Source organism: Bufo bufo, chromosome 3, assembly GCF_905171765.1.
Source record: "Bufo bufo chromosome 3, aBufBuf1.1, whole genome shotgun sequence".
Taxonomy (NCBI): Eukaryota; Metazoa; Chordata; class Amphibia; order Anura; family Bufonidae; genus Bufo; species Bufo bufo.
Genome location: NC_053391.1, coordinates 255,007,213 through 255,033,871, shown reverse-complemented (window position 1 = coordinate 255,033,871; position 26,659 = coordinate 255,007,213).

The following is a 26,659-nucleotide window of genomic DNA, read 5'->3' as shown; positions in this document are numbered from 1 at the left end:
TGCATTGGCTGTATTATTCATACAGCCAATGCATTCCAATACAGAAGTATTGGAATGCATTGTAAAGGATTAGACCCCCAAAAGTTCAAGTCCCAAAGTGGGACAAAAAATAAAGTGAAAAAAAAGTTGAAAAAATAAAGTTCCCCCCCCAAAAAAATTAAAAGTTTTAAGTAAAAATAAAAAAAAGTCATTTTCCCCAAATAAAGTAAAAAAAAAATTGGTAAAAAACAGGCAAAAAAAAAAAGTATACATATTAGGTATCACCGCGTCCGTATCGACTGGCTCTATAAACCTATCACATGACCTAACCCCTCAGATGAACACCGTAAAAAATAAAAAATAAAAACTGTGCTAAATAAACAATTTTTTGGCACCTTACATCACAAAAAGTGTAATAGCAAGCGATCAAAAAGTCACACACACCCCAAAATAGTGCCAATAAAACCGTCATCTCATCCCGCAAAAATCATACTCTACCCAAGGTAATCGCCCAAAAACTGAAAAAATTATGGCTCTCAGACTATGGAAACACTAAAACATGATTTTTTTTGCTTCAAAAAAGAAATCATTGTGTAAAACTTACATAAATAAAAAAAGTAAGCATATTAGGTATCGCCGCATCCGTGACAACCTGGTCTATAAAAATATCACATGATCTAACCTGTCAGATGAATGTTGTAAATAACAAAAAATTAAAACGGTGCCAAAACAGCTATTTCTTGTTATCTTGCCTCACAAAAAGTGTAACATAGAGCAACCAAAAATCATATGTACCCTAAACTAGTACCAAAAAACCAGTCCAGCAAAATCTGCCTTCCAAAAACTGTATGGCATTCCTTTCCTTCTGCACCCTGCCGTTTGCCCGTACAGTAGTTTACGACCACATATGGGGTGTTTCTGTAAACTACAGACTCAGGGCCATAAATATTGAGTTTGGTTTGGCTGTTAACCCTTGCTTTGTAACTGGAAAAAAAATATTAAAATGGAAAATCTGCCCAAAAAGTGAAATTTTGAAATTGCATCTCTATTTTCCATTAATTCTTGTGGAACACCTAAAGGGTTAACGATGTTTGTAAAATCAGTTTTGAATACCTTGAGGGGGGTAGTTTCTTAGATGGGGTCACTTTTATGGAGTTTCTACTCTAGGGGTGCATCAGGGGGCTTCAAATGGGACATGGTGTAAAAAAAACAGTCCAGCAAAACCTGCCTTCCAAAAACCGTATGGCATTCCTTTCCTTCTGCGCCCTGCCGTGTGCCCGTACAGTGGTTTACGACCACATATGGGGTGTTACTGTAAACTACAGAATCAGGGCCATAAATATTGAGTTTGGTTTGACTGTTAACCCTTGCTTTGTAACTGGAAAAAAATTATTAAAATGGAAAATCTGCTAAAAAAGTGAAATTTTGAAATTGTATCTCTATTTTCCATGAATTCTTGTGGAACACCTAAAGGGTTAACGATGTTTGTAAAATCAGTTTTGAATACCTTGAGGGGTGTAGTTTATAGAATGGGGTCATTTTTGGGTGGTTTCTATTATGTAATCCTCGCAATGTGACTTCAGACCTGAATTGGTCCCTAAAAATTGGGTTTTTGAAAATTTCTGAAAAATTTCAAGATTTGCTTCAAAATTTCTAAGCCTTGTAACATCCCCAAAAATAAAATATCATTCCCAAAATGATCCAAACATGAAGTAGACATATGGGGAATGTATAGTATCAACTATTTTTGGAGGTATTACTATGTATTATTTTATAAATAAAAATGAATTTTTTTTACTTCATTTTACCAGTGTCATGAAGTACAATATGTGACGAAAAAACTATCTCAGAATGGCCTGGATAAGTCAAAGCGTTTTAAAGTTATCAGCACTTAAAGTGACACTGGTCAGATTTGCAAAAAATGGCCAAGTCCTTAAGGTGAAATAGGGCTGAATCCTTAAGGGGTTAAGCTTGTTTTAACAATAACAGATGCAGCAAAGGCTGCAATATTAAGTACTTTGCCCAAAATTTTTTTTTTTTATAACAGAATATGACAGCAGTATATAACGATTGAATTTCACACGTACAGATGCAGACAAGACCGCAAATTAAGTATCTTGCCCAAAATGGGTGTTTTTTGAATAACAAAATATGATTGGCAGTATATAACGCTTGAATTCCACACGTACCGATGCAGCAAGTGCTGTAAAATTTAGTATTTTGCCCAAAAAGGGTGTTTTTTAAAACCTAGAATATTATAGCTGTATTTCTAGCTTAAATTGCAAACTGACTAATACGGCAGAGACCCCAGATGGAGGGTATTGCCAAAAATGGGTGTTTTTTAAAACCCAGAAAATTATTGAAGTATTTCAAGCTTGTTTTAACAATAGCAGATGCAGCAAAGGCTGCAATATTATGTACTTTGCCCAAAAAGGGTGTTTATTTTTAATAACAGAATATGACAGCAGTATATAACACTTGAATTTCACACTGACAGATGCAGATAAGGCCGCAAATTAAGTATTTTGCCCAAAAAGGTTGTTTTTAGAATAACAGAATATGACAGCAGTATATAACGCTTGAATTTCACACGTACAGATGCAGCAAGTGCTGTAAAATGTAGTATTTTGCCCAAAAAGGGTGTTTTTTAAAACCTAGAAAATTATAGCTGTATTTCTAGCTTAAATTGCACACTGACTAATGCAGCAGAGGCCCCAGATGGAGGGTATTGCCAAAAATGGGTGGTTTTTTAATAACAGAATATGACAGCAGTATATATCTCTTGAATTTCACACATACAGATGCAGAAAGGGCTGTAAAATGGAGTATTTAGCCCAAAAAGGGTGTTTTTTAAAACCCAGAAAACTATAGGTGTATTTCTAGATTAAATTGCACACTGACTAATGCGGCAGAGACCCCAGATGGAGGGTATTGCCAAAAATGGGTGTTTTTTAAAACCCAGAAAATTATTGAAGTATTTCAAGCTTGTTTTAACAATAACAGATGCAGCAAAGGCTTCAATATTAAGTACTTTGCCCAAAAAGGGTGATTTTTTACTAACAGAATATGACAGCAGTATATAACACTTGAATTTCACACTGACAGATGCAGACAAGACCGCAAATTAAGTATTTTGCCCAAAAATTTAGTTTTTTTAATAACAGAATACGACAGCAGTATATTACGCTTGAATTTCACACATACAGATGCAGCAAGGGCTGAAAAATTGAGTATTTTGCCCAAAAAGGGTGTTTTTTTAAAACCCAGAAAAATATAGCTGTATTTCTATCTTAAATTGCACACTGACTAATGCGGCAATGGCCCAAGATGGAGAGTATTGCCAAAAATTGGTGTTTTTTAAAACCCAGAATATTATTAAAGTATTTTCAAGCTTGTTTTTAACAATCACAGATGCAGCAAAGGCTGCAATATTAAGTACTTTGCCCAAAATGGGTGTTTTTTTTTGTAACAGAATATGACAGCACAATATATATCGCTTGCCCAAAAAGGTTGTTTTTAGAATAACAGAATATGACAGCAGTATATAACGCTTGAATTTCACACTGACAGATGCAGAAAGGGCTGTAAAATTGAGTTTTTTGCCCAAAAAGGGTGTTTCTTAAAACCCAGAAAATTATTGCTGTATTTCTAGCTTAAATTGCACACTGACAAATGCTGCAAAGGCACCAGATGTAGGATATTGCCAAAAATGGGTGTTTTTGCAAACCCAGATTATTATTGCAGTATTTCAAGCTTGGATTTGAATGTTACAAAAGCACATATGCTGTGCTGGTGCACTGAGCTTGCATAAAATGGCCGCCGCCACCCACCTAACTAACCGATGGATAAAAGTTATTTTTCTGTGTCACTGGGCTCAGGGCAGGGTAAAAAGATTGTGCACTGCACCCACAAAACTAAATCTAGGTACATCGCTGAGTTAACAAGCACTTTTGATTAAAGATTCTTTCCTATTCTCTCCCTCACAGCAACAGCATCCTCTCGCTACACTAGTAACAGCAGAGTGACGTGCAGCGCTACGTGACTTCAGCTTGTATAGAGGCTGGGTCACATGCTGCACTGGACAATCACAGCCATGCCATTAGTAGGCATGGCTGTGATGGCTTCTAAGGGCACAGAGTTAAACACTTGTTGACTGGCTGCTCTGCAGCCTTTCAAAAAGCACCATAAAATAACCGAACACCGAACCCGAACTTTTACTGAAATGTTTGGGTCCGGGGTCCAAAAATCCTAAAGTTCAGTACGAACCCGAACTTTAAAGTTCGCTCAACCCTACTCTTGATCCCTGTGAAAATTTGACACCACCTTGGGAAGGAACCCCGGGTCCAGTCTAAGCACTATCCTATCTTCCAAGATTCTAAGATAAGGTTCTCTAATCGAGATGGCCTGGATCTCACCCAGCCTTCTTGCAGACGTGATCGCAATTAGAAAAGTCTTGCTTTTTTTATGTCTTGAAAGATAGGAATTTGAGCGGACAGTCTACCAGAGGTTCAAATGGACTTATTGTTAGTCCATTTAAAACCGTATTAAGGTTCCAGGAAGGGACTCGTGTTTTCGAAGTGGACCTCAGTCTAGATGCTGCTCTCATGAACTTCCTGATCCATCTATGATTGGCTAAGTCTGAATCAAAGAAGCAGCTGAGTGCCGATACTTGCACTTTTAGTGTAGCGGGTCTGAGGCCTAATTCTAATCCTTGTTGAAGAAGTATCCAAAATTTCAAGTAGATAGTCACTTTTTTTTCCTACTGGACCTGAGAGGGGTTATGACCTTGTCTGAAAGGCCTTGGCGCCTCAGTATCTCGACTTCAGGATCCAAGCTGTCAGTCTTAAGAATTCTGGGTGAGGCTGTAGGATGGGACCTTGATGTAGAAGGTCCTTCCTGAGTGGAAGAGTCCAAGGGCTGGAGATTGAAAGTCTTTTGAGGGAGTAGAACCAACTTCTTTTGGGCCAAAAGGGGGTTATCAGGTTGACTGTGAAGCTCTTTTGTTGGATTTTCTGAATCACCCTTGGAATTATCGGTATTGGTGGAAACGCATAACATAGACTGCAGTCACATGTTACGGCAAAAGCATCTCTCGCCCAAGGATTGCCGCTGGGATCCAGGGAACAGAATTGCTTCACCTGTCTGTTGTCTTTTGACGCAAACAAGTCTATGTCTGGAGTCTCCCATCTGTCGACTATCATTTCGAAGACCTACAGATTTAGGGACCATTCTGTTTGGTCTATTGTGCGTCGGCTTCGATAGTCAGCTTCCTAATTCAGAGATCCTTTGAGATGGGTGGCTGAGATAGACTTTAAATTTTTTCATGCAGAGTAGAAAATTTAAAAAGTGTCCAGCAGTATTGATCCCTTTCAAACATAACTTTTACTTACCGTATTCATCTTATATAAAATAATACCACCGTAGTGGTTCACCAGTGAAGATTAGTGAGACAAACGACAATAACAAACAATAATAGATGCTTCTGGGAGCCTTCCTTAGATATATCAAGTGGTGAGTGAACACAGGGCAGCTAAGGGGAGCAGTAGGTAAATCTGACCTGTCCCTTTCGCTCACCCTGTCTATTTCCTCAGCCCAGGGACATCCCCTGATGGTGGAGACTCCCTGTCCTCATGCCTGGGCTGACTGCCCTGCGTTTACCCTCCTCTCAAAAAATATATATAATAAAAAATATTTGACACAGCTCCCCAGAAGCTGACGGGTGATACTCTGTGTCCTAGGTAAAAAATTACCAACATGGACACTAATGGATAAAACAAGACCAAATGGTATTTATAAATAGGTGAACAAATATATGTATTGCCTATAGAAATGAGGAACCAGACACTAGGGCATCAAAAGCTGTGTATACCCAGGCTAGTTCATATAACCCCGCACTGAGGCATCAAAGCTGTGCATTCCCAGGCTGGTTCATGTAACCCCTACGCGTTTCCCCTATTACTAGGTTCATCAGGGGGCATTCACGGTCAAGGGTACAACCGTCATCAAATACAGATATATGAGATATACTTATGATATAGTGGAGGAAACAGGATCAGAGACGCAGACGATAATGTGCATAGGGCCAAGGGACCAATTGATATGTCCCACCTGTGGAGAATAAAGGCACTATCAGGTTGAGTGCTAGATATAACATATATTGCATACCCTCCTACATCTCAGCACTTACTTCGTGTCCTAGGCAATCAGGAAGCTCAGGGGGACGGCAATGGGGAGCCCTTGTGCCCCCACCTATGCTAACCTCTTCCTGGGCTGGTGGGAGGACACATGCGTGTTTCCAGATGATGTGACTTGGTGGTCTGACAAGATCACCTTCTGGAGACGCTATATAGATGACATCTTTGTGATTTGGAAGGGTGGGTCAGAGGAACTCAGAGAGTTTGTCGGGTCCCTCAATGGCAACGATATTGGTTTGCGGTTTACCTTTGAGTTCGACCTCTATACAATTCCCTTCCTTGATGTACGGATAACCAGGGAGGGTGATAGACTGATTGCAGATATGTATAGAAAGGAAACCGCAACCAACTCTTTGCTACATTGGGAGAGTCATCACCCGACACCTCTTAAACGTGGTATACCGAGGGGCCAATACCTGAGGACCCGGAGAAATTGCTCTGAGGGTGAAGCGTTCTACAGTGAGGCCAAGAAGCTACAGACGAGATTTAGGGAGAGGGGCTACCCTCAGACGGTTCTTGGGGGCGCGTTCCAGAATGCCGTAGGTAGGGAACGTACCGAGCTCCTCATACCTAAACCTAAGGCACAGAGTGGACAACAACCAATACGCCTGATATCTATGTTTGACTCAGCAAACACGGAGGTAATGGCAGTTTTGAAAAGGTACTGGCCCATCCTACATATGGACCCGGACCTTAGGAGTGTACTCACTAAACAACCAAGTGTTACATATAGGAGGGGGAGGAGTTTAAGAGACCGCCTTGTCCACAGCCACTACACTACAACAAGTGGAGTGGGGACCTGGCTGGACCGCAAGCCTTGCGGTATGTTCAAATGCGGCTCTTGTAAAGCCTGTGCCTTTATCTCTACTGCAAAATCCATTACCTGCTCAGTCACTGGTCAAGCCTATCAAATTAGAGATTTTTACAACTGTAGGAGCAAGGGTGCGGTATATATATGCCAGTGCCCTTGCCCTATGGATTATATAGGCAAGACCATCAGAGAGGTCAGGCGACGGATTTGTGAACATGTGAACGACGTGGTTAAGAAAAAGATCACACCAGTCGCATCACATGTGATCGATATCCATGATGGTGATCCCAGTTGCCTGAGGTTTTCGATCCTAGAAACCATCCCACTGTCACCTAGGGGTGGGGACTGGGATCGGAAAATCCTCCAGAAAGAGTGCGTCTGGGATCACCGCTTTAAATCCCAGGCACCACTTGGGATCAATGAAAGACTCACTTTTTCTTGTTTTTTGTAATCTGCGGGGGTGGCTATGTGTTTATCCCTTCATCCCTCTGATCAAAAATAGCGCTACTCAGTGACTTCATTTTAGCCATGATGAAATGATTAGGATACGTTCTGTATCCAGAAACTGCACGTGAAAAATCTTATGTGCATTAGGTGTCACCTATTGACTAGGCAATACACCTTAGTGAAAACTAATGAAATGGACGTTTGCATATCATTCTCACACCTAACCCCCCTGCCCCCTACTAGCTGTTTCCTTTTTGAACATGATATCCACACATCGGATCGCCGCTGCAAGTCTATGCTGCTTATATATCTATTTACGATGTAGCTAGATCCATGGGGCCGCCCCCTATGACATAGTACCTGATGCCTTCTGAATGGGACGGCTAAACCGGATGTGACGCGATTATGCGTTTCACGAGACCGGATGTGGCCGCTCTATGCGTTCCATATGACGGCGCAGGAAGTGACGTATCAGAAGGCACAGGAAGTGACGTACCATCATGGGGACCGGAAGGAATCTGTATGCGGCTCACGGACCGGCAATGACGCAGACTGTGGCGTCTCATTTCCGGTAGTGACTCACCTGACATGGCAATCAGCGCCGAATTTGAACAGCTGGTAAGGGGGTATTTAGGGAAACCAGAGTGAGTGTGAGTAGTGGGAGGAACGGGACGCTACTGGGACGCAGCCTAAATGTAAGTAAGGACCGTATAGTTAGCACTGGCAAATGAACATCTTGGCATGGAGTATGCCTTATATTATTTGAAAACTTCTTTGTTTACAGCTTTCTGGGTAAAGTACTGGCCCTTATCTCGTTGGGCCCTTTAGCTTCCTGATTGCCTAGGACACGAAGTAAGTGCTGAGATGTAGGAGGGTATGCAATATATGTTATATCTAGCACTCAACCTGATAGTGCCTTTATTCTCCACAGGTGGGACATATCAATTGGTCCCTTGGCCCTATGCACATTATCGTCTGCGTCTCTGATCCTGTTTCCTCCACTATATCATAAGTATATCTCATATATCTGTATTTGATGACGGTTGTACCCTTGACCGTGAATGCCCCCTGATGAACCTAGTAATAGGGGAAACGCGTAGGGGTTACATGAACCAGCCTGGGAATGCACAGCTTTGATGCCTCAGTGCGGGGTTATATGAACTAGCCTGGGTATACACAGCTTTTGATGCCCTAGTGTCTGGTTCCTCATTTCTATAGGCAATACATATATTTGTTCACCTATTTATAAATACCATTTGGTCTTGTTTTATCCATTGGTGTCCATGTTGGTAATTTTTTACCTAGGACACAGAGTATCACCCGTCAGCTTCTGGGGAGCTGTGTCAAATATTTTTTATTATATATATTTTTTGAGAGGAGGGTAAACGCAGGGCAGTCAGCCCAGGCACGAGGACAGGGAGTCTCCACCATCAGGGGACGTCCCTGGGCTGAGGAAATAGACAGGGTGAGCGAAAGGGACAGGTCAGATTTACCTACTGCTCCCCTTAGCTGCCCTGTGTTCACTCACCACTTGATATATCTAAGGAAGGCTCCCAGAAGCATCTATTATTGTTTGTTATTGTCGTTTGTCTCACTAATCTTCACTGGTGAACCACTACGGTGGTATTATTTTATATAAGATGAATAAGTAAAAGTTATGTTTGAAAGGGATCAATACTGCTGGACACTTTTTGACTTTATGATCCTTCTGTACCATATTGATATTGATTTAGCTGGACAGAGTAGAAAATTTTGTTTGATAGGCCCAGAAGTTTCCTTGATTTCGTTCCTCCTTGATGTGAGAGGTAAGCCACTGTCGTTGTGTTGTCTGAAAGGACCCTCAGGTGATGATCCTGAAGAATATCTCTTGCCCTGTTTAGGGATTCCCATACCACACTCAGTTCCCTGAAGTTTGAGGACTTGCTGCTCCCTGGTAGGGGCCAGGAACTTTGGTCATAAAGGTCCCCAATTTTTGCTCCCCAGCCCGACAGGCTTGCATCCGACTTGATCTGAATATAAGATGATTTTCTCCAGACTACCCCTTGTTAGAAGTTATTGTCTATTTTCCACCAGCACAGGGAAGTCTTCACAGAACCTAGAATGGGAACCCTCCAATTCAGGGACTTTTGTTGCTTGTCCCATATTCCCAGAATCCAGGATTGTATGGAGCGGAAATGAAACTGACTCCATGTCACTGAGGGAATTCAAGCAGTCAGCGTCCCCAACAAACTCATTGCTTGTCTTATAGAACAGATCTTCCTTCTCTGGAAGGATTTGACTTTCTCCTTCAAGGACTGGATCTTCTGGTCTGGAGGTAGAAAGGTAGTCTGTGCTCGAGATTCCAGGATGACTCCCAGGAATCGTACGCTGGTTGATGGTTGTATAAAGGATTTTTCTGGATTGATAATCCAGCCCAGTTCCTCCAGAATGGATAAAAAGATGTTTAAATCTGTTAATAACCAGGCTACTGTGTCTCCCACTAGTAAGTATAATATTTCAAATGACCCACTGTACCCAGGAGGTCAAATATAATGTTTCAATAGTCTGAGACTATAATTTCCTGTTTCTGGTCTTTGTATTTAAAATATAACTTTTATTCTTACTTAATTAAACAATACATTGCCACGAAAAACATAAAGTGAAAATTTAGGGCTCCTATGTTTGGGGCTAAGGGTATGATGTCTCTACTTTATTGGTAGGTCAGAGGATATTACTGCATATCTCTCTGACAATAGGGTGTAGTCTATATCAAGTATTTTTGTGTCTGCAATGTCAACTGACACCAGCCACTATCGTCTGGACTACACTCTATTAGCTAGTTACCCTGTGAGAGGTGCTCTTTAAATCGTATCTGACCCCTTCTAGGAGTCTCTTAGTAGCTGTGCTACTGGCACTTCAATTCTATCTGCGCCGCCCCTATTATTTGATTATTTACTTATTTGCCCTGCCATAATTCTTAAAAAGTATTAAAGATGCAGCTCCCCCGACATGTTTCACCGCTATATGCAGCGTCTTCAGGGGAAATGGAGCTACTTTTAACACGAGCGTTTGCTATGGGAGGTCCTTTATACCCGTAGGGCGGATCTCACCTTTTGGTAGCCTGTAAGAGTTACATCTCGTGATGAATAATATCTGTTTGGGCCAATCGTATCCATCTCTTGGGTCACGATGTAAGATTTATAGGCAAATCGGATAGTTTGTTTCACGCCTGCGTCCGGAACTTAGATATTTTCGGCTTTAATGATTGAGCGCGCATGCGTCAGAACTTAGAAAATATTGCGTCTGTGTCTGAAAGTTTAAGAGCGCATGCGCTAGAGCTTAGAGAGTTTCTGTTTCGTGCCTGCGTCCGAAACTTAGGTATTTTTGGCTTCAGGGATTGAACGCGCATGCGTCAAAACTTAGAGAATACGCGTCTGCGTCTAAGAGTCAAGGGCGCATGTGCTAGCACTTAGAGAAATTTTTGTTTCGCGCCTGTATCCGACGCTTAGGCATTTTCAGCTTCAGGGATTGAGCGCGCATGCGTCAAAACTTTGAGAATATCGCATCTGCGTCTAAAGGTTAGAAGCGCATGCGCTGAGACTTGGAGAATTTTTCACGTTAGTCAAGGTAGGCTTTGCGCATGCGCTAAGACTTTATTTCGGGAAGCAAGCGCTCTCAATATGCGCAGGCGTCACGAAAGATAGATTTTCGTGCCTGCATTCAAAGAGGCTAGGCGCGCATGCGTCCGGACTTGTGTTCAGGGAACTGACCCAAAATCAGTGTGCACACGCGTCAGGAGGTTTTCTCGATTATACTTGTTCGGGGTGCCTGCGCAACTACTTAGTGATTATTCCCCTCTTCAGGGTATGTTATCGCGCCTGCATCAAAAGAACCTAGGTGCGTGTGTGCTGGAACTTAGAAAGTTTAATTCCAAATAGTCAGTACACATGCGTTCAGACTTTGTTCAGAAGCCGGGTAAGTATCAGAAGATTTTCCAGATTACAATTGTTCGGGGCGCCTGCGCGGGTACTTAGTAATTTTTTTGCTAGGGATCGACCGATATAAAATTTTTAGGGCCGATATACAGATACCGATAATTTATACCGATATTCTGTGAATTTTCATTTTTAAAAAAAAAATAAAAAATCCTACACAAATCTGCTGAAAATTAATATGTTTATTGTTAATGTGTATTTTTTTTTTTTGCAAATCTTTCTTTCATTTATAATTAATATTTTGGTGTTGTTTTTTTTTTTTACAAACTTTTAGCCACCTTAGGGACTAGAACCCTTGTCCTATTCACCCTGATAGATCTCTATCAGGGTGAATAGGATCTCACACTCTCCCTGCTGCTCTGTGCTTTGTGCTTTGTGCACACAGCAGCGTAAAGCTTACCATGGTAGCCAGGGCTTCAATAGCGTTCTGGCTGCCATGGTAACCAATCGGAGCCCCAGGCTTACACTGCTGGGGCTCCGATCGGAGGAGGAGGGGAGAGGGGACCCTGTGGCCACTGCCACCAATGATTAATGGTGGTGGGGGGTGGGCGCACTGCGCCACCAATGTTTTTAATACGGGGGTGGGGGTGGTGGGCGCACTGCGCCACCAATGATTAATACTGGGGGGGCTTGGGGGGGGCGCACTTCGCCACCAATGAATAATACTGGGGGTTTGGGGGGGCGCTCTGCGCCACCAATGAAGATAAATCTCTCATTTATTCATATACAGGAGGCAGGAGCTGGCTGCAGAATCACATAGCCGGCTCCCGACCTCTATGAGCAGTAGCTGCTAACCGCGGCACCTGAGAGGTTAACTACCGCAGATCGCAGCTACCGCTCATAGAGGTCGGGAGCCGGCTATGTGATTCTGCAGCCAGCTCTCGTCTCCTATTCAATTTGAATGAATGAGTAAGTTAACATCATTGGTGGCGCAGTGGCCACAGCCCCTCCCCTCCTCTTCCCATCTGCCTCTTCATTGGCGACAGCAGCCTCACAGGGGGAGGGAGACACTGCTTCCTTCTCCCCTGTGCTGCTGAGGGAACACAGAGAGTGCTGAGATCAGCGCGATCTGTGTTCCCCATACTTTATCGGAATATCGGCAAAATAGATGCCGATACCGATAACTGTCAAAATCCTGAATATCGCCCAATAATATTGGTAAAACTGATAATCGGTCGATCCCTAATTATTGCCCTATGTTTTCCTGAGCATTTTCGTTTTTATTGGTAATATCTTTACTTTATTAAATAGAGAGAGAAAAAAGATAAACCCATCAGTTGCACTATAAAATTATGGGGGAGCCCGTGGGATTCAACACCATGACTGAAGGGTCATCTCCTTCTTACCTGTCATATAAATGCTGTGAAGGTAAAACCTTCATTTAGACCAGTTGGACTCATGGTGTTGAGTCTCTGGATCCATCGTGCTTCACTCTGCAAAAGCCTCTTATCAAGATTGCCTCCTCTCGGGCCCATATTTAACTTCTCAATACCCCAGAAGCGTAGGACTGATGTATTGTTTTCATGTACATATTTTATATGTCTTGCGATCGGTGTGTCTTTACCGGTTTCTATTGAGCTTAAATGGCCTGATATACGGCGTCTCAATTCCTGCATGGTTTTGCCCACATATAGTCTGGGGCATGGGCAGGATGCTATATATATCACTCCTTGTGTTTTGCATGTGATCAATTGTCTGATCTCATATTTTTTCTTATCATCGGGGTTTACAATTTTTTTTATCCGCCGGATATATTTACAAAAGGAGCAATCTCCACAGGGTGTTGACCCACAATATTTTCCTCTAATTGAGATGTTTTCTGTTCCTTTCTCTTTCAGGCGGCTATGCACTAGTTGATCTTTCAAATTTGGGCCTCTCCTATAAGTTATTCTGGGATTGACGGTAAGTACTGTTTTAAGATCTCTATCTGTCTGGATGATATGCCAGTATCTTTCCAATATACTATATATTTCTCTATTGTACCCGTCAAAGGTTCCTATACACCGAATGATCTCATTCAATTTAGGGGGGGTTGTTTTAAGTAGATCCTCTCTATTTGTATTTTTCGCTCTATTGTAGGCTCTTTTTAAAGGGGCTGCAGGGTAGTCCCTTTTCTTAAATCTCTCGAGAAGATATCTACTTTCTCTTTCAAAGGTTGCCTCATTAGAGCAATTCCTCGAGCCCTCAAATATTGACCCGTGGGTATTCCCCTCTTGAGTGGCGGTGGATGCCAACTCGTCCAGTGCAGGTAACTGTTTGTGGAGGTTGGTTTCCTGTATACCTCTGTATTAAGATGTCCATTTCCCATAATTTAGATTTTTAATCCTATATTGTTGTCATTTAGGACTTTGGTAAATTCCCTAAAAAGTGATTGTCCACCATCCCAAAAGATGAGAATGTCGTCTATATACCTGCCCCAAAATATAATGTGGCAGGTATATGACGACATCCCCTCCGTGAAAACTGTGTTATTTTCCCACCAACCTAAAAATTAATTTGCATAAATAGGGGCACAAGATGTCCCCATAGCGGTCCCATTAATCTGTTTGTAGAATTGTCCCTGGAAAATAAAAAAATTGTGCTCTAAAACAAATTCTAACATAGATAATACTAGGTGATTGTGTTGGTGAAAATTACTACTTTTGATGCTCAGAAATTGGTGAACTGCATTTAGGCCACCCACTAGTAAGAAATCGTCTAGGTATGGAACCAAAACTAGCTCTTTTTGTCTCAAATATGCAACCATCTCGAACCACCAGCTTGGTAAATACTCTGGGAGCAGAGGAAATCCTAAACGAAAGTGCTGTGAACTGAAAATGGTAAATGTTCCCTAGCTGATATCTTATGGCGAATCTTAGGAATTTTTGTGAATTGTGGTGGATCGGATTTGATAGTACGCATCTTTTAAGTCCACTGTACACACATCATTGCTTATCTCCTGGCTTGTTTTGGGGATTAAGGAGAAACCCTTTACCCCTTCCCCTCTTTAGGGTAACTCCAGCGTCCTGACTTTCCTTTCCCCCATAGGATCTATCCTGGCCTGAAAAGGAACAAAAGGGAATTCTCCTCCTGTATGGTCTCTCCCCAGGAAAGCCCTTCTTCTTATCTGACGCCTTTTCCAGAATCTTGTCTAAGGGTACTTTCACACTAGCGTTTTTCTTTTCCGGCATAGAATTCCGTCACAGGGGCTCTATACCGCAAAAGAACCGATCAGTTTTATCCCCTGCATTCTGAATGGAGAGTAATCCATTCAGGATGCATCAGGATGTCTTCAGTTCAGTCATTTTGACTGATCAGGCAAAATAGAAAACCGTAGCATGCTACGGTTTTATCTCCCGCGAAAAAAACTGAAGACTTGCCTGAATGCCGGATCTGGCATTTTTTCCCATAGGAATGTATTAGTGCCGGATCCGGCATTCAGAATACCGGAATGCCGGATCCGCCCTTCCGGTCTGCGCATGCGCAGACTGAAAAAAAGGTGAAAAAAATAAATGCCGGATCCGTTTTGCCGGATGACACCGGAAAGACGGATCCGGCATTTCAATGCATTTTTTAGACTGATCAGGCATTTTTAAGACTGATAAGGATCCTGATCAGTCTTACTAATGCCATCAGTTGGCATACGTTTTGCCTGATCCGGCAGGCAGTTCCGGTGACGGAACTGCTTGCCGGATCTCTCTGCTGCAAGTGTGAAAGTACCCTAACACTGGGACACCTGAAAAGGCGATAGAACATAGTTTCATCTTTGAAGTCTTGTCACCCGACCACAATTTCATCCAAAGGGCTGTCACCGCCAGATCTCTGAGAAGTTCTGACAGACGTTCTTCAGTACCTCTTGCATGATGTTTTTTTGTTTTGGTTTCGTTTTGTCATCTCTCCTCCCTCTCCCAGCTGTCATCTATTAGCAGTGATCGCCTCCCTTTATATCCCCTCCCATACTGCTTCACTTTGCGGTTTATACCACTTCCTGGATTGTGCTCACTGCTAGATGTTGCAACTGCTGGTTCCTCAGATAAGTCTATTCCTTTATTTGTGTTTTCCTGTTGGCTTGATTCTAGGTGACCCTGACTCCCTCCGTGTTGAATGCAGGGAGCAGGTGGTCGTGTCCCCTCGCTATTATAGGGTTTTCAGGTGTTACTCAGTCTAGGTACGGGGGCATGCAAATTTCTATCATTAAGATCTTTGGGCTGAGCAGTCAGGGAGAGCTCGGGCTGAGCAGTCAGGGAGAGCTCTAGGGCTTTTGTAGGGCTCACCCATATGTCCCTTAGTTTGGGATCAAGTCAGTTGGATCTTTATTTGTGACTTCTAGTTTTTTGCATAACCATCTGTGACATTATAAACCGCCATAACCGTTTTAAAGCATGGATCCAGTTTCAGCCTTGATTGACCGCGTACAGGGTCTTTCACTGGAGGTAGCAGATCTCTGTAAAACTGTCTCTCAGTTTCAGGTGACCGGTTCTGCTTGCGTTCATGGAGTTTGTTCTGAGGCTAAGGTCTCGCTTCCGGATACGTTCTCAGGGGGTAGTGAGAATTTTGTTCGTTTTAGAGAGGCTTGCAAACTCCATTTTTGCCTACTTCCTCATTCCTCTGGTGATGAGGAACAGAGGGTGGGGATCATCCTCTCGCTGCTCAGGGATAACGCTCAGTCTTGGGCCTTTTCACTACCAGTGGGGGCACGGCCCCTCCGATCGGTGGATGAATTTTTTGTAGCCCTGGGTCAGATATATGATGATCCGGATCGTATTGCTCTGGCTGAATCTAAACTGCATCTTTTATGCCAGGGTAAACAGTCCGCAGACATATACTGTTCAGTATTTCGGAGATGGGCAGCTGATTCTGGTTGGAATGATGCTGCACTCCGAAGTCAATTTTGCCATGGTCTTTCAGAGGGATTGAAAGATGCATTTGCCTTTCATGAGAGACCTACCTCCTTGGAGTCTGCCAAGTCTCGGGCTGTTCGTATTGACAGGTGTCTTAGAGAGAGAGGAGAGATCACTCCTTCCTGTCATATTCAGTCCAAGGACAGTGGGGCGGCCTCATTCAGTGCGCAGGGGCCTCAGTCTCTCTCAATCCCCTCTGAGCAGGAGCCCATGCAGCTGGGTTTGCTTGCCTCTAACAATATAGGATTCAGCTCTCAGAGGAGGGTTTGTTTCTGTTGTGGAGGTATAAATCATTTGGCAAATGTTTGCCCCTCTAGGAGATTCAGGGAGTTTTTTGAGGGTAATAAAGAAACAAAAAGAAAAAAGTCCTGCAAAAACCTTCCATCTGTTACTATTGGCAAGGTTGATGCGGAAATTGAAGTTTTTCCATTTGCTTGTAGTTCCCGTTTTGTCCTACCTGCCAGGGTGGCGCTAGAGAGCAAGAACATTGTTTGTGAGATTTTTGTAGATAGTGGAGCAGCTGTCAATCTCATTGATAATCAATTTGCTATAACACATGGTTTCCAGGTATGCACTTTGGTAAAGGATATACCTGTTTTTGCTATCGATTCCGCTCCACTTTCTCAAAAATCGTTAAAGGGCATAGTTCACAATATCCGTTTGACTTTGGGTGATGCTCATGTTGAGGATGTGTCATGTTTTGTCCTAAGCGGATTACCTACTCCTCTAGTGTTGGGGCTACCCTGGCTCACTAAACATAACCACACCATTGATTGAAAAGCGAGGCAAATAAATGGTTGGAGTGACTTTTGCAGAGAGAATTGCCTCTCGACTTCTCTTTCAGAGGTTTCTACTAAGACTGTACCATCTTTTCTCTCTGAATTTTCAGATGTATTTTCAGAGAGTGGTGTCCAGGAGCTGCCCCCTCACCGGGAGTACGATTGCCCTATTAATCTCATCCCAGGCGCTAAGCTGCCTAAATCTCGTTTATACAATCTCTTTCAACCTGAAAGGGTCGCTATGCGTACTTATATCTCTGAGAGCCTTAGAAAGGGACACATCCGACCCTCGAAGTCACCTGTGGCAGCTGGTTTTTTTTTTGTTAAGAAAAAAGATGGTTCTTTAAGACCGTGTCTGGATTTCAGGGAGCTGAACAGTATCACAATTCGTGACCCTTATCCGCTTCCTCTGATCCCGAACCTGTTTAACCAGATTGTTGGGGCTAAGGTTTTTTCTAAGTTGGATTTAAGAGGGGCATACAACCTGGTCAGGGTCAGGGAAGGGGACGAATGGAAAACGGCCTTCAATACCCCTGAGGGCCATTTCGAGAATTTGGTTATGCCTTTTGGTTTGATGAATGGTCCAGCCGTCTTCCAACATTTTGTGAACAGCATTTTTTATCATTTAATGGGGAAATTTGTACTAGTGTATCTAGATGACATTTTGATTTTTTTCTCCTAATTTCAAAACTCATAGGGACCACCTACGTCAGGTCTTACTCATTCTGTGGGAGAATAAATTGTACGCTAAACTGGAAAAGTGTGTGTGTGCCGTTCCAGAAATTCTATTTCTGGGTTTTCTTCTCTCCGCTTCTGGTTTTCGCATGGACCCTGAGAAGGTCCGCGCCGTGCTTGATTGGGAGCTTCCTGAGAAGCCAATTATTACAGGAAGTTCATTTTGAATTATTCCTCTGTTGTTAAGCCACTCACTGACATGACTAAAAAGGAGGTAGATTTTTCCTTCAGGTCGGTAGATGCGCGTAAGGCCTTTTCTAGTATCAAAGAGAGTTTTGCTTCCGCTCCCATTTTGGTACAACCTGATGTCTCTCTGCCCTTCATTGTTGAGGTGGACGCTTCTGAGGTGGGTGTGGGTGCGGTCTTGTCTCAGGGTCCCTCTCCTGCCAAATGGCGACCGTGTGCCTTTTTCTCGAAGTAACTCTCCTCCGCAGAGAGAAATTACGATGTGGGAGATAGGGAGTTGTTGGCCATCCAATTAGCTTTTGAGGAATGGCGCCATTGGCTAGAGGGAGCCAGACACCCTATTACCGTGTTTACCGACCATAAGAATCTAGGCTACTTGGAGTCAGCCACGCGTTTGAACCCGAGACAGGCCAGATGGTCTTTTTTCTTTTCAAGGTTTAATTTTGTTGTCACGTTCCGCCCTGGGGTTAAGAATGTGAAGGCTGATGCTCTGTCACGTTGTTTTCCGGGAGGGGGGAACTTTGGCTGAAGGAGTGGTCGCCTCTGCTTTTTATCCTGAATTGGAGGCAGAGGTTCAGGCAGCCCAGGCAGAGGCTCCTGATCTTTGTCCTCCTGGGAGGTTGTTTGTGCCTCTCGCTTTACGACACAAGGTTTTTAAGGAGCACCACGATACTGTCCTTGCTGGGCACCCGGGGGGTAGAGCCACAGTGGATCTCATTGCTCGGAGATTCTGGTGGCGGGCTCTTCGTAGGACGGTTGAGGGTTTTGTGGCAGCCTGCGAGACCTGCGCTCGTGCCAAGGTCCCTCATTCACGGCCATCGGGTCCTCTCCTCCCGTTACCCATTCCTTTCCGTCTTGGACACATCTGTCCATGGACTTCATTACGGACCTGCCTCGTTCCTCGGGGAAAACTGTGATTCTGGTGGTGGTGGACCGTTTTAGCAAAATGGCACATTTCCTTCCTTTTCCTGGGTTACCCAATGCTAAAACGCTGGCGCAAGCATTTGTTGACCACATTGTCAAATTGCATGGCATTCCGTCAGACATAGTCTTTGATAGGGGCACGCAGTTTGTTTCCAGATTCTGGAAGGCTTTCTGTTCTCGCTTGGGGGTTCGGTTGTCATTCTCTTCTGCTTTTCACCCGCAGTCGAATGGCCAGACCGAGCGCTTCAATCAGAATCTGGAGACATATCTGCACTGTTTTGTGACAGAGAATCAGGAGGATTGGTGATCTTTTTTGTCCCTTGCTGAGTTTGCTTTAAATAACCGTCGCCAAGAGTCCTCTAATAAGTCACCATTTTTTGATGCATATGGGTTTCATCCGCAGTTTGGGGGTGTTTTCACCTTTCTATGTTCCTGCTCCTACAGAGGTCAGGGATCAATCTCATTGTGAGGCTGTCATGGTGATGAAATGGAAAAATTATACTCTGCTTAAAGCAACCGATAATTGTTCTCCTTTCACTTTCTAAATTGGAAAAGTGAAATATCCACTAAAATAAATCAATATCCATCACATATTTAGACCTCATGCACATGACTATGGGTGTTTAACGGTCCGCATTTTGTGAATCCGTGATTCTATTTTTAGTCCGTTGTGCATCTGTAGTTATTCTGCATTCCACATATCTGCAAAAATGGTCCTTTGTACCGTGTGACTCCTGTTTTTGCTGTCCGCAATAAAAAAGAATGCAGGAAATTTCACCCACAACCCCATGTAAATACATCCATATAAAGTTAAAGTCACATGATTACTCCAGTGCCATTGTCTCCTGCTTTCACAATGTGAAACGTTAGATTCCTCTGCTCAAACAGGATGTTCTCAGATAGAAGTGGCCACTGAGCTTAGAGTGTCACAGAGTGTCATCAGCAGGTTGCGAAAGAGATACAGACAGACTGGAAGAGTCACAGAAAGGTATAGAAGTGGCCACATCCCACACTGATGACTGCTTCATTGTGAACAATGCCCTGCGGAATCGGATGATCAATACCACACAACTCCAGGCACATTTAAGGGAGGTGAGAGGCACCCAAGTGTCAAGTCAGACCATTCAAAACCGTTTACATCACCATGGTCTGCGTGCTAGATGACCTGCAAGGGTACCTGACCACACCACCAGGCACAGGTGCCATCATCTTACATGGGCCAGGGAGCATCTAAGCTGAATGAGGGGCTAGTGGGCCTCAGTGTTTCACTGATGAAAGTCGATTCACACTGAGCAGAAATCATGGCCACCAATGATGTTGGAGACGTCATGGGCAGTGATCTGTAGATGACACGGTTATGGGGGATCTGTGGATGGCGCTGTTATGGGAGGGATCTGTGGGTGACACTGTTATGGGAGGGATCTGTGGATGACACTGTTATGGGGGATCTGTGGATGACACTGTTATGGGGGATCTGTGGATGACACTGTTATGGGGGATCTGTGGATGACACTGTTATGGGGGATCTGTGGATGACACTGTTATGGGGGATCTGTGGATGGCGCTGTTATGGGGGGATCTGTGGATGGCATTGTTATGGAGGGGATCTGTGGATGGCACTGTTATGGGGAGGGGGATCTGTGGATGGCACTGTTATGGAGGGGATCTGTGGATGACCATGCTATGGGGGATCTATAGATGACACTATATAGCATCTTATGCTATCTGTGTCATCCACCGATCCCCCCATAACAACGCCATCCACAGATCCCCCATAACAGCACCATCCACAGATCCCCCTCCCCATAACAGCACCATCCACAGATCCCCCTCCCCATAACAACGCCATCGACAGATCCCCCCATAACAGCGCCATCCACAGATCCCCCATAACAGTGCCATCCACAGATCCCCCTCCCCATAACAGCCCCAGCCCAGCAGTAACTTTTACTTTAACTTTAAATCAGGTTCAGCGCATCTTTATTACCTTACAATGAAGCTCCAGTAACAGGCAGAGCGGGAGGCGTAAAGTCACTCACTCATGTGACCCACCTGCTCCGCCCACTTTATGAATGAAGCAGGCGCGTCACGTGAGTAAGTGACGTTACGCCGCCGCCCGCTCCTGCCTGCATAGCAACGAATTGGCCAATTATTCGATAACGGTATTGGTCTACAACGTATCCCGTTATTGAACATCGGGATTTGTCGTCCCATCTCTATTATTGATCAAAAATATGTTAGGCGCATCTACCAGCAACAAGGTGGCTTGTAACAGACGGGACCTACTTTAATACATGCCTTTCCGGGCGGTTTGACCTACAAATGTCTGGGCAAAGTAGAATCCAGCTATATGATACTTCTGATTAAAAGCTCGAGGTAGATGGGCAGAAGTACAAGGTTCACAGGGGACGCCAATATATATATATATATATATATATATATATATATACACAGTATAGTGTATACATACCCATGTATGTTAGTTTTAGGTTGGGGGCACTATGGTTGGGGGCACTAGTTTTAGGTTGGGGGCATTATGTTCTTGAAGGGAAGTCGCACGTCTGATTAGGCAGGTAACAGACTTGCAGCGCAGAGGGGAGGGAAGGGCAGTATGCTACCATTAGGGAGAGGGAGGAGGGGTGACCCCTAGCTCACCTAGCACTGGCACCTGGCTGCCCTGACATCCCTAGACTTCAACAGGGTCAGCAATAGGTCATGACACTCTCATGACAGGAAGGCATTCTTATTGTACATGTATACATTTTTAGAGTGATATTCCCGGGGACTTAGTGCATATGGTGTTATCTATATCTGAGGTATAGTGCATTGTATTAATTATATTACAGTGTGGTATTATGTTATATTATTGATTGCACAGTGGTAGTGTACAGCTATGCTGAAAAAGTTAGTGTTCACTTGTCCCTAACAATGTAATTAAGGACAGAGAGATTTGCTGCAGTGTGCACCTCTGTATTTTATGATTTGGGAGGGGGAATGGAGGGATCATACTGTATGTATGCTAGTGGTGTTTGTGTGCCAGGGATGCATTTAAGTACCAGTCTGGCCCTGTTTGAATGTCCTATGTGTAGCTGGCCAGCTAAGACCTGTCCTAGGTTGCTAATATAGCTTATATGTTTCTACAGCTAAACCTGCCAATAACCTTAATACAGTTCCTATGTTTGTGTGTTAAAGACAAAAGCAGAGTTATTTACAGTGAATTCTTGTTTAGATGTCATATAATAGTTATATTTTGTGTCCACAGAAGCAGAAAAGATAATATGCCTTTAATATTCATTATATAATGTAAGGTAAGCTCAATGACATAGCAGAAGCAACAGAAAGCATAGAGTGAAACTGTTGTTGCTGGGCAGGAGTCTTAACACACAGCAAGAGTTTTGACCAATTACAGCCAACCTCACACACAGCTTGTGTGGGAAATTCCCCTAGCAGGAGCTGCTGGAATCATTATTCACCAGAGAGAGGAGCTGAAAAGACACACACTCTACTAAGAGCTGTGTTTTATGGAAGAAAGAGGCCAAAATAGGTATTTAAAACAGTTATATAATGTTCCTACTGTTAATATCGTGATTAGAACTGTATAGTGAACTAGTTATATATGTGTTTACATACAGTTCCACCAATTGCAAACTACAAAGTTCACATACAAATTCAAATTCCATATTAAAATCCAAATTGCATACAACCATACCAGATCATACTCAGCCAATCTGCAAATAGTTACTACTAACTGCATACTGCAAAGTGTAACCAAATTCAGCAAGTGAACTATTAGTTAGACCTCAGATATACACTCACCTAAAGAATTATTATTTTTTCACAATTCATTCAAATAAAATCATCAAAAATTGTAATTCATTTGGCAGATTTTTTTGGTGAAATTTGCAAAAAATTCAAAAATCTGATTTGCTTAGAGTCAATTAGCTCATCTCTAATATACACTAACCTAAAGAATTATTAGGAACACCCGTTCTATTTCTCATTAATGCAATTATCTAGTCAACCAATCACATGGCAGTTGCTTCAATGCATTTAGGGGGGTGGTCCTGGTCAAGACAATCTCCTGAACTCCAAACTGAATGTCAGAATGGGAAAGAAAGGTGATTTAAGCAATTTTGAGCGTGGCATGGTTGTTGGTGCCAGACGGGCCGGTCTGAGTATTTCACAATCTGCTCAGTTACTGGGATTTTCACGCACAACCATTTCTAGGGTTTACAAAGAATGGTGTGAAAAGGGAAAAACATCCAGTATGCGGCAGTCCTGTGGGCAAAAATGCCTTGTGGATGCTAGAGGTCAGAGGAGAATGGGCCGACTGATTCAAGCTGAAAGAAGAGCAACGTTGACTGAAATAACCACTCGTTACAACCGAGGTATGCAGCAAAGCATTTGTGAAGCCACAACACGCACAACCTTGAGGCGGATGGGCTACAACAGCAGAAGACCCCACCGGGTACCACTCATCTCCACTACAAATAGGAAAAAGGGGCTACAATTTGCACGAGCTCACCAAAATTGGACTGTTGAAGACTGGAAAAATGTTGCCTGGTCTGATGAGTCTCGATTTCTGTTGACACATTCAAATGGTAGAGTCCAAATTTGGCGTAAACAGAATGAGAATATGTATCCATCCTCTGATGGCTACTTCCAGCAGGATAATGCACCATGTCACAAAGCTCGAATCATTTCAAATTGGTTTCTTGAACATGACAATGAGTTCACTGTACTAAAATGGCCCCCACAGTCACCAGATCTCAACCCAATAGAGCATCTTTGGGATGTGTTGGAACGGGAGCTTCGTGCCCTGGATGTGCATCCCTCAGATCTCCATCAACTGCAAGATGCTATCCTATAAATATGGGCCAACATTTCTAAAGAATGTTATCAGCACCTTGTTGAATCAATGCCACGTAGAATTGAGGCAGTTCTGAAGGCAAAAGGGGGTCCAACACCGTATTAGTATGGTGTTCCTAATAATTCTTTAGGTGAGTGTACCTCTCAGAGAGATCTTAAAGTGCTTAAATAATTTAAAGTGAGAGTACAGATACTGAAGAGAGAAATATATCCACCATTTTATGTTAAATGACAAGATTGAACAGTTGAACCACCATCTTATGCATACCGCCATTTTATGAATCTTTATGCAACACGTGTTTTGTACATGGACTGTCTGCTGCAGAGGCAGCAGTGTTATATGAAGAAAAGTTAAAGTTAATAAAGAAGTTATTTCAAGCATTTGGTGTGCTCTTTAAACCTACTGTTTCCATAGAACGGCGCTAGAGGAATTACAGAGTAACAGACAGTCTTGTTAGACTAAAAGTCAGAGATATCAGATTTCTTCTAATGCCACAGCACAAAAGGCACTTCATACTGCTGTGCCTGCCACAGTGGAACTATTACCCTCAGAGGGCGAAGCCATAGCGCTCCTCAACTTGCACAGTAAAGAGCGCATTGAACAACACCATCTATTGGTTTATGACAAGACTATTAGACTATGAGACTTATGACATGACTATTAGTAAATTTAGAATTTATTTAGAATATTCGTGATCTACACTACTCATGAACAGCGACATCTATTGGATTCATAGTCTTATGACAACACTAATAATCTTGTCATAAGACTATGAAACCAATAGATGGTGCTGTTCATGACTCATGAACAGCGCCAACTATTGGTTTCATAGTCTTTTTACTAGACTATTAGACTATGAGTCTTATGACAAGACTATTAGTATAGCCTTTTGCATGGAAAATTCGCGATTAGAATATTCGTGATCTACACTACTCATAGTAGTCTTGTCATAAGACAATGAAACCAATAGATGGCACTGTTCATGATTCATTACAAGCAGGGCAATAGTCCTCAGATACACCCTAGCTTATATTACCGCGGATAAAGTGCTAGAAGATGTGTGAATGATAGCAGCAATACGATATACACCTCAGTGTTAGAATAGGCTATTATAGGCTGAGTGCTAAACGGTGTGTGGACTCTGTTGAGCAGTGTTGAGCAGTGTGCCCCACTTACTAGCACCCTAACAAGATGAACAGCGCCATCTATTTGTTTCATAGTCTTATGACAAGGCTATTTGTCTTGTCATAAGACTATGAAACCAATATATGACACTGTTTATGAGTAGTGTAGATTGTGCATTTACCATGCAAATGGTTTTTCAGCTGATAAACAAGGCAGATTCTGCTCATTTGCATGTCTTTCCCATAAGCCCATGTTTATGCAAATTAGTTTTTCATGACAAAACTGTATAGAAAGGTTATTGAATAGTATGTTAGGACAATCAGAAATTTTTTTGTCACCCTAATGATATTGATCTAGGTGAGCAGGTCCAACCAAGCCATCCAACAGATCTGAAGTAACTTTGAGGCTTACTAGCTCTCAGTCACTTATGAGCTGGTTTTGAATGTCTCATAGTGCACAAGGCTTCCATTGTAAGGTATGCTGACTCAGCCTGCCATCTGTCTCATGGATAGATTGATAGCTTGCATATACCTGGCTTTTGGCATATATCCTTTGTGTGGTTGTCTATTGTATGTTGTAGATAATAGGATTCCTAAACGCATACAGCCATCCTCTTAATGCTGTTTCCAAACCATTTGATGGGGTTTTCATCAATTTCTGATACCCTCTCTTCTTCAGAGCAGGGGGTGCCTGGTTTCATACTTGGGTCTCCCATTGACTTCCATTGTATTAAATTTTACTCTAGCACCCACAGTATTCGGCTGAGCACTCCAATGTGCCGAGCATAGCGATGCTCAAGCCGAACAGCAGTTCAGCCAAGCATGCTCGCTCAACACTAATTGTGATAGCATTGTAAGTAAAATGTCTGAGCCTAGTATTACCATTCCACTGTTAGAGGATGCAAAGATAGATAGAATAAAAGTTGAAGAGCAAGGGAACCTGTCTGAGGTAGAGGAGTCTGATATAGCATTAGTCTTGCCTCAAACAAATATAGCCCAAAGAGATGAAGTGATGAGTGATATGGTAGAGACAGTAGAAGAATCTGAATCAGAGCTTATGGCAGCATATTTCAACCTGCGGTCGTTTACGACACCTTCCTAGGATATTGTAAGTAACATGGACACATGTACTGCAGTCAATAAAGATTTAGTAAAGCTCATGAGAGAACTTTCATTTGCAGCTAAATATGATGAAGTTAAAGCAAGAAGTACAGTCGTGGCCAAAAGTTTTGAGAATTACATAAATATTGGAAATTGGAAAAGTTGCTGCTTAAGTTTTTATAATAGCAATTTGCATATACTCCAGAATGTTATGAAGAGTGATCAGATGAATTGCATAGTCCTTCTTTGCCATGAAAATTAACTTAATCCCCAAAAAAAACTTTCTACTGCATTTCATTGCTGTCATTAAAGGACCTGCTGAGATCATTTCAGTAATCGTCTTGTTAACTCATGTGAGAATGTTGATGAGCACAAGGCTGGAGATCATTATGTCAGGTGGGCTCACTCACAATTTTGCCCAAAAACACAGCCATGAATAAAGAATGGTACCAAAACACCCTCCAACAGCAACTTCTTCTAACAATCCAACAACAGTTTGGTGAAGAACAATGCATTTTCCAGCACGATGGAGCACCGTGCCATAAGGCAAAAGTGATAACTAAGTGGCTCGGGGACCAAAACGTTGACATTTTGGGTCCATGGCCTGGAAACTCCCCAGATCTTAATCCCATTGAGAACTTGTGGTCAATCCTCA